Here is a 14,247-nt window from a genome sequence, read left to right as displayed (position 1 = left end):
ACTCCACCACCTGCCTCAGTGTGACAGAATACAGGGATGTTTGAGAAAAGTGAACGGGGGCACAGAGGCAAAGGGTGATACCGCCCAGCGATGTGCGCTATATCTCCCCTCAACATTTCATTTGCAGCGCATCATGTCTGTGTGTCCACAGCCAAACGTGAATGCATCGTGGCACAGATGCCTTCAGAGTGCACGGGCATCAACACAAAGAGCACGGCAGTCCATCAAACCCCTGGTATGGGCCTTGAACTTCCCAGCCTGAGCCGCCTCCCCACTGACACAGCATAGGGATGTCATCCTGAACCGCTGAGACACCCTCAGGGGAAATGGGATTACTCAGCGTTAGAGCCACTGCCCTCTGGGGAACCAAACCACTCCTGGCGCATACGCTTCCACACAATGGACTCACCCTCAAGGGGAAATGTGGTCCCTGAGATCTTCCACAAGGGAACGGCCCTTGGACAAATGTCACGACCTCCAACAAAAGCAGCTTGTAGGGAACGGTGACAAAACGCACCAGAGGAACTCCTGGACTGAATAATGGAGATTCACCTGTAGCCATACTTCCTGGCCTGCTTCCAAGACTGGCAACCTACCCTTAGCCCACACACAAAGCTAATGGCACGGGAACCATTCCGATGCTCAACGCGGCGTGGAAACCCTTGCAGCAGTGGTGTCTGGTACTTTCACACTCTGGGCCCATCAGTGACGTGACATTGGGGAAACCGTGAGGCCCAGGTACTCTACAAGCAACTTGTTACCCACAGCCATGCAACGAGAGAACCCAGACAACAGCCTAGACACTTGAACCGGTATGATTTGTCTGGCCTGTGGCCAGGCTCGCCGGATACCACAGTCTCGACGCACCAGCGGGTGGCAGGAAAAATGACACCCACACCACACATCCTCTCCTGCCCTTAAAACTGTAGCCTTTCCTTGGCAACCGACTCCCTTGTTTCTGCATGGTTGCGCCCAATGTCCTCCTAGTAGAGTTCCAATCCTCAGGGAACGCTATGTGGGCCGAGTATAGAAATGATGCTTGGCTGTCCTCAGGAACACCTTCACATCTTCAACACAGGGGGAACGTGGCCAGACAGGGACAAAACACCCCAAGGCCTCTAAATCGACCCCATGAGAAGACACCATACTGTGCCATGAAGGCAACCTTTCGCTGGACAAGGACCCGCCATGAAGCAAATCGACCAAGGAGAGGAAAGAGGCGGGACAGTCCACAAAGGTGCTCCCGTATTCTCTCCCTACACGTGCCTCCAGATGTTCCTGAGGGGATCCCAAATGTGTTCCGGGGACCCCATTGCCACCGACGATCTATCCACCCACCAATAAACCTGTGGGCTTAGCCAGCCATCTCACGTGTCTCTTTCACTGGCCTTGCCGTAGTCTCTCTCCACCGGGATCCCAACGTGTCACGGCAAGATGCCAGAGCCACCCCTCACCAAGGAAGCTTGCCGTGACCAAGCTTGACTAAGGCATTTTCCAGCCCCTTCACACAGCACACACAAGCAGGACACAACCCGAGGAGGAGCCATCAGATTGCCTAAACTCCCAGGAACGGTGGCCCATTTGATTTCTCCCCTCATCAGGAGAAACCTAAGTTGCATATGGTCTCCCAAGCAGAACATGACAAAGAAGCCTGGCCTAGGCCTGGAATCCTGTTATGACCCTGAGCCTACAGACTTCTGTTTCTTTGAGGCCACAAGGCAATGACCAGCAGGTGGGGGCAGCCTGTAGAACTCAAGTGCTGGTGGCAGAACCAGCAATGGCGCACGCTTCCTCTCCTACCTGCCTGCTGAACCGTGGCAGGGGACAGCAGTCCTGGCTAGACAAAGGAACCCAGAGACGGCACGCTGTCCCAAGCCTTCCCACCTGGATTGGCATCCCAGGCTCCTTTCTCAATTGCTCTTCTCCCCATGAGATGACCACAACCCTCAACTTCAATAGCGTGTCTGTGGACACCCACGGCCACAAATGCAATGTGAACCTCTCCCTACTTTCCGTTTGGGAGCCACGTGCTGGACCTCAGTTCCATCGAGGAGACGGTAGGGATTTCTCACTCACTTTGTACAGATTTCCAAGGAATGCATTTGTGGGAGTCATCATCGATCCAAGCACATGCTCAAACGTTGGACATGCAAAGTTGCAGATTCCACCATGGGACGGCCAGCGAGCTGAATCATATCAGCGTACAGAACTGGCCAGAGCCGAGCCATGGGTCAGGAAATGCAGCCAGTTATCAGGGCATCAAAGCTCGTGTTCCCCGAGAAAAGACCAGAAGGTGAGGGTGTAGACCCAGGGCACACGTTACCATCGCCAAACCTTTAGGTTTAGCAAAGAAGTGTCTCTTACCTCAACAAGGGTTAAAGCAGGATCCTCATGGAATGCACGCAAGACCCCTCCGAGACTCCTTCGCCTGGCCTCGCCTTGCCACGCCGTCCTTCTTTCAAAGGGTATCAGGGATTATACGGATGGCCCCAGGCTGCTGCTGGCATTCTTTCCCTGGCATTCCACCTGGGTCGGGTGAGAGAACACACGCAGGCTTGAGGAGGGTGCACGGGCGCAGCGAGGGCAAGGTCGATACCACCCAGTGATGTGTGTTCTATCTCTCCATAACATTTCATTTGCTGTCCATCTTGCCTGTGTGTACGCACCCAAACGTGAAAGCATCGTGGCACAGGCGCCTTCAGAGCATGCGGCCATCAGGACAAAGAGCGCCGCCGACCAACAACACCCTGGTCTCGGGCCCTGAAATTCCTCTCCTGAGCAATCTGCCATGCATCACAGCAAACGATGTCTTCCTGATCCCCTGAGACACCCTCAGGACACCTGGGCCCCCTCAGCCTAAGAGCAAGTGCCCTCTTTGGCAACAAAAACGCCCTTGGCACTTTTGATTCCACACAGTGTACACACCCTAAAGGCGAGAAATCTTCCACAAGGGAAAGGCCCTTGGCCGATTATGACGACCTCCAACAAAAGCGGCTCGTGTGGACCCGTGACAAAGGGCACCTGAGGAACCCCTGGACTGATCAAGGGAGACTCACCAGCAGGCATACTTCCTGGTCACCTGCCAAGCCAGAGGAACTTCTTAGGACCGCAACCAAAGCTAATGGCAAGGGAGCCATTCCAATGCCCAAAGTGGCGGGGCAAACCCTTGCAGCAACTGGGTATCTTATCGTACCACCTTGCACATTGTCTTTCTTCCCTTCAAGGACTAGACCTTGGAGAAACCATGAGACCCTGGTCCTCCAGAACCAACGTGTCACCCACAGCCGTGCAATGAGGGAACGCCTCCGACATCCTGGACCCTTGAACCGGCATGTCTTCTCTGGCTTGAAGCCATGCATGCTGGAGATCACAGGCTCGCAGCACCAGAAGGCGGCAGGACAAAATGACCCCTGCAGCACACATTCACTCCAGCCCTTAAACCTGTAGCATTTCCTTGGCTGCCAACTCGCTTCTTTCTGCATGGTTGCGCCCAATGACCTCCTAGTAGAGCTCCAATCCTCAGGGAACTCTATGTGGGCCGAGTATAGAAATGATGCTTGGCTGTCCTCAGGAACACCTTCACATCTTCAACACAGGGGGAACGTGGCCAGACAGGGAAAAAACACCCCAAGGCCTCTAAATCGGCCCCCATGAGAAGACACCATACTGTGCCATGAAGGCAACCTTTCGCTGGACAAGGACCCACCATGAAGCAAATCGACCAAGGAGAGGAAAGAGGCGGGACAGTCCACAAAGGTGCTCGCGTATTCTCTCCCTACACGTGCCTCCAGATGCTCCTGAGGGAATCCCAAATGTGTTCCGGGGACCCCATGGCCACCGTCGATCTATCCACCCACCAATAAACCTGTGGGCTTAGCCAGGCATCTCACGTGTCTCTTTCACTCGTCTTGCCTTACTCTCTCTCCACCGGGATCCCAACGTGTCACGGCAAGATGCCAGAGCCACCCCTCACCAAGGAAGCTTGCCGTGACCAAGCTTGACTAAGGCATTTTCCAGCCCCTTCACACAGCACACACAAGCAGGACACAACCCGAGGAGGAGCCATCAGATTGCCTAAACTCCCAGGAACACTGGCCCATTTGATTTCTCCCCTCATCAGGAGAAACCTAAATTGCATATGGTCTCCCAAGCAGAACATGACAAAGAAGCCTGGCCTAGGCCTGGAATCCTGTTCTGACCCTGAGCCTACAGACTTCTGTTTCTTTGAGGCCACAAGGCAATGACCAGCAGGTGGGGGCAGCCTGTAGAACACAAGCGCAGGTGGCAGAACCAGCAATGGCGCACACTTCCTATCCTACCTGCATGCTGAACCGTGACAGGGGACAGCAGTCCTGGCTAGACCAAGGAACCCAGAGACGGCACGCTGTCCCAAGCCTTCCCACCTGCATTGGCATCCCAGGCTCCTTTCCCAATGGCTCTTCTCCCCACGAGATAACCACAACCCTCAACTTGAACAACGTGGCTGTGGACACCCACAGCCGCAAATGCAATGTGAACCTCTCCCTACTTTCCTTTTGGGAGCCACGTGCTGGAACTCAGTTCCAAAGAGGAGACGGTAGGGATTTTTCACTCATTTTGTTCAGATTTCCAAGGAATACATTTGTGGGAGTCATCATCGATCCAAACACGGGCTCAAACTTTGGACATGCAAAGTTGCAGATTCCCCGATGGGACGGCCAGCGAGCTGAATCATATCAGCGTACAGAAGTGGCCAGATCCGAGCCATGAGTCAGGAAATGCAGCCAGTTCTCAGGGCATCAAAGCTCGTGTTCCCCGAGAAATTACCAGAAGTTGAGGGTGTAGCCCCGGTGCACACGTTCCCGTCGCCAAACCTTTAGGTTAAGCAAAGAAGTGTCCCTTACCGCAACAAGGGTTAAAGCAGGATCCTCATGGAATGCACGCCAGGACCCATCCGAGACTCCTTCGCCTGGCCTCGCCTTGCCACGCCGTCCTCCTTTCAACGGGTATCAGGGATTATACGGATGGCCCCAGGCTGCTGCTAGCATTCTTTCCCTGGCATTCCACCTGGCTCGGGTGAGAGAACACACGTAGGCTTGAGGAGGGTGCACGGGCGCAGCGAGGGACAGGTCAATACCACCCAGTGATGTGTGTTCTATCTCTCCTCAACATTTCATTTGCTGTCCGTCTTGCCTGTGTGTACGCACCCAAACGTGAAAGCATCGTGGCACAGGCGCCTTCAGAGCATGCGGCCATCAGGACAAAGAGCGCCGCCGGCCAACAACACCCTGGTCTCGGGCCCTGAAATTCCTCTCCTGAGCAATCTGCCCCGCATCACAGCAAAACGATGTCTTCCTGATCCCCTGAGACACCCTCAGGACAACTGGGCCCCCTCAGCCTAAGAGCAAGTGCCCTCTTTGGCAACAAACACGCCCTTGACACTTATGATTCCACACAGTGGACACACCCTCAAGGCGAGAGATCTTCCACAAGGGAAGGGCCCTTGGCCGAATATGACGACCTCCATCAAAAGCGGCTCGTAGGGACCCGTGACAAAGGGCACCTGAGGTACCCCTGGACTGATCAAGAGAGACTCACCAGCAGGCATTCTTCCTGGTCTCCTGCCAAGCCAGAGGAACTTCTTAGGACCGCAACCAAAGCTAATGGCAAGGGAGCCATTCCAATGCCCAAAGTGGCGGGGCAAACCCTTGCAGCAACTGGGTATCTTATCGTAGCACCTTGCACATTGTCTTTCTTCCCCTCAAGGACTAGACCTTGGAGAAACCATGAGACCCAGGTCCTCCAGAACCAACCTGTCACCCACAGCCGTGCAATGAGGGAACGCCTCCAACATCCTGGACCCTTGAACCGGCATGACTTCTCTGGCTTGAAGCCATGCATGCTGGAGATCACAGGCTCGCAGCACCAGAAGGCGGCAGGACAAAATGACCCCTGCAGCACACATTCACTCCAGCCCTTAAACCTGTAGCATTTCCATGGCAGCTAACTCGCTTCTTTCTGCATGGTTGGGCCCCAAGACCTCCGGGGAGAGCTCCAAACCTCAGGGAATGCTATGCCGACTGGGCATAGCAATGACGCTGGGCTGTCCTAAGGAACACCTTAACATCCTCAACATAGGGGCAAGGAGGCCACACAGGGACAAAACATCCCAACGGCTCCAAATCGGGCCCAGTGAGAAGACACCATACTGTGCTGTGAAGGCACCATTCAGTGGAACAAGGACCCGCCGTGAAGCACGTTGAGAAAGGAGAGGAAAAGGTTGGGATGGTCCATGAATGTGCACCTGTGTTCCTTTCCTACACGGGACTCCAAATGCTCCTGAAGATATCCCAAAAGAGTTCCGGGAACCCTATGTCCACCGAACATCTATCCACCCAACAGTAAGCCTGTGGGCTTAGCCAACACTCTCACGTGTATTTCCCACTCGCCTTGCCTTCCTCTCCCCACCAGGATCCAGACGAATCCACCCCTCACCTAAGTAGCTTGATATCCCCTGGAATTGCCTAAGGCATTTTCCAACCTCTCCACACACAACACACAAGCAGGACACAACCCAAGGAGGAGCCAGCAGCGTCGCCCAAATCTGTGGGACGGTGGCCCATTTGATTTGCCCTGACCATCAGGGCAAATGTAAACTACATCCCACCTCCCAAGCTGAACATGACATAGAAGCCTGGCCTGGCCAGGACTCCTTCTCTGACCCTGAGTGCAGAGACTTCTGCTTCCTTGCGGGAACAAGGCAACGACCTGAGCTCGAGGGTGGCCTGTAGATCTCGAGGGCAAGCCAGAGGAGTACCAGTGGCTCACGCTTCCTTTCATACCTGCATACAGACCGCGGCAGGATATAGCAGTTTTGGCTAGACTCAGGTGCCCAGAGACATCAAGTTGTCCTTAGCCTTCCCATGTAGATGGACATCCCAGGCTCCTTTCCACATGGCTCTTTCTGCACGAGAAGCCCGCCACCCTCAACTTGAACAATGTTGCTGCACACGCCCACAGTAGCAAATGCGACATGGACCTCTCCCTAATTTTCCTTTGGGAGCCACGTGCTGGACCTCAGTTAGGATGAGAAGATGGTAGGTATTGCTCATTCATTTTGTTTAGATTTTGAAGGAATGCATTTATGGGAGTCATCATCGATCCACGCAGCTGCTCAAAGGCTGGACGTGCAAAGTCGCGGATTGTCAGCAAGCTAAAACCTCTCAGCAGTAGGGAGCGGCCAGACTCGAGCCACGGGGCAGAAAGTGCACCCAAGTCTCAGGGCATTGGAGCTCGGGTTCCCCAGGAAGAGCCCGGAATGTGACGGGGTAGTCTCGCCGCACAAGTCCCCGTGGCCAAACATCTAGGTTTCTTCAAAGAAGTTCCGTTTACCCCCACAAGGTTTCTACCACGAACCTTGTCAAGCCAGAGGCGATGCCCTTGGGTCGTACAGAAAGCTATTGGCATTGGAGATATTCCAATGCCCAAACTGGCAGGGCAAACCCTTGCAGCAACTGGGTAACTTGCCCTGGCGCATTGTATTTTCGCCCCCGGGACTGTCAGTGACATGACCGCGGAGAAACCTGAGACCCATTCATTGGTTCAGAGTTCAAAGCAGTGCATTTTTCGGAGTCATCAGCAATCCACATGCTCAAAGGCTGCACGTTGAAAGTTGCAGGCTCCAAGGCAGGGCAGCCAACGATCTCATCATGTCAGCAGTCAGGAGCGGCCAGAGCCGACCCACGGGGCTGCCAATGGAGCTAAGGATCATGGCATCGGATCTGGGGTGCCACTGGAAGAGCCAAGAAGGTGAGGGTGTAGTCTCAGGGCACAAGTCCCCGTGGCCAAACATCTAGGTTTCTGCAAAGAATTTCCACTCACCACCACAAGGTTCCTACGAGGATCCTCAAGTACTTCACGCCAAAATCACTCTGAGACTCTTTTGCCTCGAGTTGCCTCAACTTGCCGCACTGTCCTCACTTCGCCAGTTTTCATGGACTATACAGAGGGCCCCATGCTGCTGCAGGTGTTTGTTCCCGGGCACTCCACCACCTGCCTCAGTGTGACAGAACACAGGGATGTTTGAGAAAAGTGAACGGGGGCACAGAGGCAAAGGGTGATACCGCCCAGCGAAGTGCGCTGCGATGTGTGCTATATCTCCCCTCAACATTTCATTTGCAGCCCATCATGTCTGTGTGTCCACAGCCAAACGTGAATGCATCATGGCACAGATGCCTTCAGAGTGCACGGGCATCAACACAAAGAGCACGGCCGTCCATCAAACCCCTGGTATGGGCCTTGAACTTCCCCGCCTGAGCCGCCTCCCCACCGACACAGCATAGGGATGTCATCCTGAACCGCTGAGACACCCTCAGGGGAAATGGGATTACTCAGCGTAAGAGCCACTGCCCTCTGGGGAACCAAACCACTCCTGGCGCATACGCTTCCACACAATGGACTCAGCCTCAAGGGGAGATGTGGTCCCTGAGATCTTCCACAAGGGAACGACCCTTGGCCAAATGTCACGACCTCCAACAAAAGCAGCTTGTAGGGACCGGTGACAAAACGCACCAGAGGAACTCCTGGACTGAATAATGGAGATTCACCTGTAGCCATACTTCCTGGCCTGCTGCCAAGTCTGGCAACCTACCCTTAGCCCACACACAAAGCTAATGGCACGGGAACCATTCCGATGCTCAACGCGGCGGGGAAACCCTGGCAGCAATGGTGTAACTTGCAGTGGTGTCTGGCACTTTCACACTCTGGGCCCATCAGTGACGTGACATTGGGGAAACCGTGAGGCCCAGGTACTCTACAAGCAACTTGTTACCCACAGCCATGCAACGAGAGAACCCAGACAACAGCCTAGACACTTGAACCGGTATGATTTGTCTGGCCTGTGGCCAGGCTCGCCGGATACCACAGTCTCGACGCACCAGCGGGTGGCAGGAAAAATGACACCCACACCACACATCCTCTCCTGCCCTTAAAACTGTAGCCTTTCCTTGGCAACCGACTCCCTTGTTTCTGCATGGTTGCGCCCAATGTCCTCCTAGTAGAGTTCCAATCCTCAGGGAACGCTATGTGGGCCGAGTATAGAAATGATGCTTGGCTGTCCTCAGGAACACCTTCACATCTTCAACACAGGGGGAACGTGGCCAGACAGGGACAAAACACCCCAAGGCCTCTAAATCGGCCCCCATGAGAAGACACCATACTGTGCCATGAAGGCAACCTTTCGCTGGACAAGGACCCGCCATGAAGCAAATCGACCAAGGAGAGGAAAGAGGCGGGACAGTCCACAAAGGTGCTCCCGTATTCTCTCCCTACACGTGCCTCCAGATGCTCCTGAGGGAATCCCAAATGTGTTCCGGGGACCCCATGGCCACCGTCGATCTATCCACCCACCAATAAACCTGTGGGCTTAGTCAGCAATCTCACGTGTCTCTTTCACTCGCCTTGCCTTACTCTCTCTCCACCGGGATCCCAACGTGTCACGGCAAGATGCCAGAGCCACCCCTCACCAAGGAAGCTTGCCGTGACCAAGCTTGACTAAGGCATTTTCCAGCCCCTTCACACAGCACACACAAGCAGGACACAACCCGAGGAGGAGCCATCAGATTGCCTAAACTCCCAGGAACACTGGCCCATTTGATTTCTCCCCTCATCAGGAGAAACCTAAATTGCATATGGTCTCCCAAGCAGAACATGACAAAGAAGCCTGGCCTAGGCCTGGAATCCTGTTCTGACCCTGAGCCTACAGACTTCTGTTTCTTTGAGGCCACACGGCAATGACCAGCAGGTGGGGGCAGCCTGTAGAACACAAGCGCAGGTGGCAGAACCAGCAATGGCGCACGCTTCCTCTCCTACCTGCATGCTGAACCGTGACAGGGGACAGCAGTCCTGGCTAGACCAAGGAACAAAGAGACGGCAAGCTGTCCCAAGCCTTCCCACCTGCATTGGCATCCCAGGCTCCTTTCCCAATGGCTCTTCTCCCCATGAGATGACCACAACCCTCAACTTGAACAACGTGGCTGTGGACACCCACAGCCGCAAATGCAATGTGAACCTCTCCCTACTTTCCTTTTGGGAGCCACGTGCTGGACCTCAGTTCCAAAGAGGAGACGGTAGGGATTTTTCACTCATTTTGTTCAGATTTCCAAGGAATGCATTTGTGGGAGTCATCATCGATCCAAACTCGGGCTCAAACGTTGGACATGCAAAGTTGCAGATTCCACCATGGGACGGCCAGCGAGCTGAATCATATCAGCGTACAGAAGTGGCCAGAGCCGAGCCATGAGTCAGGAAATGCAGCCAGTTCTCAGGGCATCAAAGCTCGTGTTCCCCGAGAAATTACCAGAAGGTGAGGGTGTAGCCCCGGTGCACACGTTCCCGTCGCCAAACCTTTAGGTTAAGCAAAGAAGTGTCCCTTACCGCAACAAGGGTTAAAGCAGGATCCTCATGGAATGCACGCCAGGACCCATCCGAGACTCCTTCGCCTGGCCTCGCCTTGCCACGCCGTCCTCCTTTCAACGGGTATCAGGGATTATATGGATGGCCCCAGGCTGCTGCTAGCATTCTTTCCCTGGCATTCCACCTGGCTCGGGTGAGAGAACACACGCAGGCTTGAGGAGGGTGCACGGGCGCAGCGAGGGACAGGTCGATACCACCCAGTGATGTGTGTTCTATCTCTCCTCAACATTTCATTTGCTGTCCGTCTTGCCTGTGTGTACGCACCCAAACGTGAAAGCATCGTGGCACAGGCGCCTTCAGAGCATGCGGCCATCAGGACAAAGAGCGCCGCCGGCCAACAAAACCCTGGTCTCGGGCCCTGAAATTCCTCTCCTGAGCAATCTGCCCCGCATCACAGCAAAACGATGTCTTCCTGATCCCCTGAGACACCCTCAGGACAACTGGGCCCCCTCAGCCTAAGAGCAAGTGCCCTCTTTGGCAACAAACACGCCCTTGGCACTTATGATTCCACACAGTGGACACACCCTCAAGGCGAGAGATCTTCCACAAGGGAAGGGCCCTTGGCCGAATATGACGACCTCCATCAAAAGCGGCTCGTAGGGACCCGTGACAAAGGGCACCTGAGGTACCCCTGGACTGATCAAGGGAGACTCACCAGCAGGCATACTTCCTGGTCTCCTGCCAAGCCAGAGGAACTTCTTAGGACCGCAACCAAAGCTAATGGCAAGGGAGCCATTCCAATGCCCAAAGTGGCGGGGCAAACCCTTGCAGCAACTGGGTATCTTATCGTACCACCTTGCACATTGTCTTTCTTCCCTTCAAGGACTAGACCTTGGAGAAACCATGAGACCCAGGTCCTCCAGAACCAACCTGTCACCCACAGCCGTGCAATGAGGGAACGCCTCCAACATCCTGGACCCTTGAACCGGCATGACTTCTCTGGCTTGAAGCCATGCATGCTGGAGATCACAGGCTCGCAGCACCAGAAGGCGGCAGGACAAAATGACCCCTGCAGCACACATTCACTCCAGCCCTTAAACCTGTAGCATTTCCATGGCAGCCAACTCGCTTCTTTCTGCATGGTTGGGCCCCAAGACCTCCGGGGAGAGCTCCAAACCTCAGGGAATGCTATGCCGACTGGGCATAGCAATGACGCTGGGCTGTCCGAAGGAACACCTTAACATCCTCAACATAGGGGCAAGGAGGCCACACAGGGACAAAACATCCCAACAGCTCCAAATCGGGCCCAGTGAGAAGACACCATACTGTGCTGTGAAGGCACCATTCAGTGGAACAAGGACCCGCCGTGAAGCACATTGAGAAAGGAGAGGAAAAGTTTGGGATGGTCCATGAATGTGCACCTGTGTTCCTTTCCTACACGGGACTCCAAATGCTCCTGAAGATATCCCAAATGAGTTCCGGGAACCCTATGTCCACCGAACATCTATCCACCCAACAGTAAGCCTGTGGGCTTAGCCAACACTCTCACGTGTATTTCCCACTCGCCTTGCCTTCCTCTCCCCACCAGGATCCAGACGAATCCACCCCTCACCTAAGTAGCTTGATATCCCCTGGAATTGCCTAAGGCATTTTCCAACCTCTCCACACACAACACACAAGCAGGACACAACCCAAGGAGGAGCCAGCAGCGTCGCCCAAATCTGTGGGACGGTGGCCCATTTGATTTGCCCTGACCATCAGGGCAAATGTAAACTACATCCCACCTCCCAAGCTGAACATGACATAGAAGCCTGGCCTGGCCAGGACTCCTTCTCTGACCCTGAGTGCAGAGACTTCTGCTTCCTTGCGGGAACAAGGCAACGACCTGAGCTCGAGGGTGGCCTGTAGATCTCGAGGGGAAGCCAGAGGAGTACCAGTGACTCACGCTTCTTTTCATACCTGCATACAGACCGCGGCAGGGTATAGCAGTTTTGGCTAGACTCAGGTGCCCAGAGACATCAAGTTGTCCTTAGCCTTCCCATGTAGATGGACATCCCAGGCTCCTTTCCACATGGCTCTTTCTGCACGAGAAGCCCGCCACCCTCAACTTGAACAATGTTGCTGCACACGCCCACAGTAGCAAATGCGACATGGACCTCTCCCTAATTTTCCTTTGGGAGCCACGTGCTGGACCTCAGTTAGGATGAGAAGATGGTAGGTATTGCTCATTCATTTTGTTTAGATTTTGAAGGAATGCATTTATGGGAGTCATCATCGATCCACGCAGCTGCTCAAAGGCTGGACGTGCAAAGTCGCGGATTGTCAGCAAGCTAAAACCTCTCAGCAGTAGGGAGCGGCCAGACTCGAGCCACGGGGCAGAAAGTGCACCCAAGTCTCAGGGCATTGGAGCTCGGGTTCCCCAGGAAGAGCCCGGAATGTGATGGGGTAGTCTCGCCGCACAAGTCCCCGTGGCCAAACATCCAGGTTTCTTCAAAGAAGTTCCGTTTACCCCCACAAGGTTTCTACCACGAACCTTGTCAAGCCAGAGGCGATGCCCTTGGGTCGTACAGAAAGCTATTGGCATTGGAGATATTCCAATGCCCAAACTGGCAGGGCAAACCCTTGCAGGAACTGGGTAACTTGCCCTGGCCCATTGTATTTTCACCCCCGGGACTGTCAGTGACATGACCGCGGAGAAACCTGAGACCCATTCATTGGTTCAGAGTTCAAAGCAGTGCATTTTTCGGAGTCATCAGCAATCCACATGCTCAAAGGCTGCACGTTGAAAGTTGCAGGCTACACCGCAGGGCAGCCAACGATCTCAAACATGTCAGCAGTCAGGAGCGGCCAGAGCCGACCCACGGGGCTGCCAATGGAGCTAAGGATCATGGCATCGGATCTGGGGTGCCACTGGAAGAGCCAAGAAGGTGAGGGTGTAGTCTCAGGGCACAAGTCCCCATGGCCAAACATCTAGGTTTCTGCAAAGAATTTCCACTCACCACCACAAGGTTCCTACGAGGATCCTCAAGTACTTCACGCCAAAATCACTCTGAGACTCTTTTGCCTCGAGTTGCCTCAACTTGCCGCACTGTCCTCACTTCGCCAGTTTTCATGGACTATACAGAGGGCCCCATGCTGCTGCAGGTGTTTGTTCCCGGACACTCCACCACCTGCCTCAGTGTGACAGAACACAGGGATGTTTGAGAAAAGTGAACGGGGGCACAGAGGCAAAGGGTGATACCGCCCAGCGAAGTGCGCTGCGATGTGTGCTATATCTCCCCTCAACATTTCATTTGCAGCCCATCATGTCTGTGTGTCCACAGCCAAACGTGAATGCATCATGGCACAGATGCCTTCAGAGTGCACGGGCATCAACACAAAGAGCACGGCCGTCCATCAAACCCCTGGTATGGGCCTTGAACTTCCCCGCCTGAGCCGCCTCCCCACCGACACAGCATAGGGATGTCATCCTGAACCGCTGAGACACCCTCAGGGGAAATGGGATTACTCAGCGTAAGAGCCACTGCCCTCTGGGGAACCAAACCCCTCCTGGCGCATACGCTTCCACACAATGGACTCAGCCTCAAGGGGAGATGTGGTCCCTGAGATCTTCCACAAGGGAACGACCCTTGGCCAAATGTCACGACCTCCAACAAAAGCAGCTTGTAGGGACCGGTGACAAAACGCACCAGAGGAACTCCTGGACTGAATAATGGAGATTCACCTGTAGCCATACTTCCTGGCCTGCTGCCAAGTCTGGCAACCTACCCTTAGCCCACACACAAAGCTAATGGCACGGGAACCATTCCGATGCTCAACGCGGCGGGGAAACCCTGGCAGCAATGGTGTAACTTG

General features: G+C 54.5%; 5 non-coding genes across 5 annotated transcripts; all 5 read right to left on the bottom strand.

Annotated features, from left to right (window-relative positions):
* Positions 1 to 2,032: 2,032 nt before the first annotated feature.
* Positions 2,033 to 2,124, bottom strand: LOC137753343 (small nucleolar RNA SNORD116). The gene has a single exon (XR_011071454.1). It is a non-coding gene; the product is annotated as a small nucleolar RNA SNORD116 (small nucleolar RNA).
* Positions 2,125 to 4,551: 2,427 nt separating this feature from the next.
* Positions 4,552 to 4,643, bottom strand: LOC137753806 (small nucleolar RNA SNORD116). The gene has a single exon (XR_011071587.1). It is a non-coding gene; the product is annotated as a small nucleolar RNA SNORD116 (small nucleolar RNA).
* Positions 4,644 to 7,051: 2,408 nt separating this feature from the next.
* On the bottom strand, positions 7,052 to 7,143 carry LOC137778504 (small nucleolar RNA SNORD116). The gene has a single exon (XR_011076916.1). It is a non-coding gene; the product is annotated as a small nucleolar RNA SNORD116 (small nucleolar RNA).
* Positions 7,144 to 10,081: 2,938 nt separating this feature from the next.
* Positions 10,082 to 10,173, bottom strand: LOC137752948 (small nucleolar RNA SNORD116). Its single transcript, XR_011071328.1, has one exon. It is a non-coding gene; the product is annotated as a small nucleolar RNA SNORD116 (small nucleolar RNA).
* A 2,408-nt stretch (positions 10,174 to 12,581) lies between these two features.
* LOC137778498 (small nucleolar RNA SNORD116) lies at positions 12,582 to 12,673 on the bottom strand. The gene has a single exon (XR_011076915.1). It is a non-coding gene; the product is annotated as a small nucleolar RNA SNORD116 (small nucleolar RNA).
* Between the last annotated feature and the right edge of the window lie 1,574 nt (positions 12,674 to 14,247).

The sequence above is a fragment of the Eschrichtius robustus genome, chromosome 1 (assembly GCF_028021215.1).
Source record: "Eschrichtius robustus isolate mEscRob2 chromosome 1, mEscRob2.pri, whole genome shotgun sequence".
Taxonomy (NCBI): Eukaryota; Metazoa; Chordata; class Mammalia; order Artiodactyla; family Eschrichtiidae; genus Eschrichtius; species Eschrichtius robustus.
Note: the sequence above shows the minus strand (reverse complement) of the source record. Positions and strands in the feature narration are given on the sequence as shown.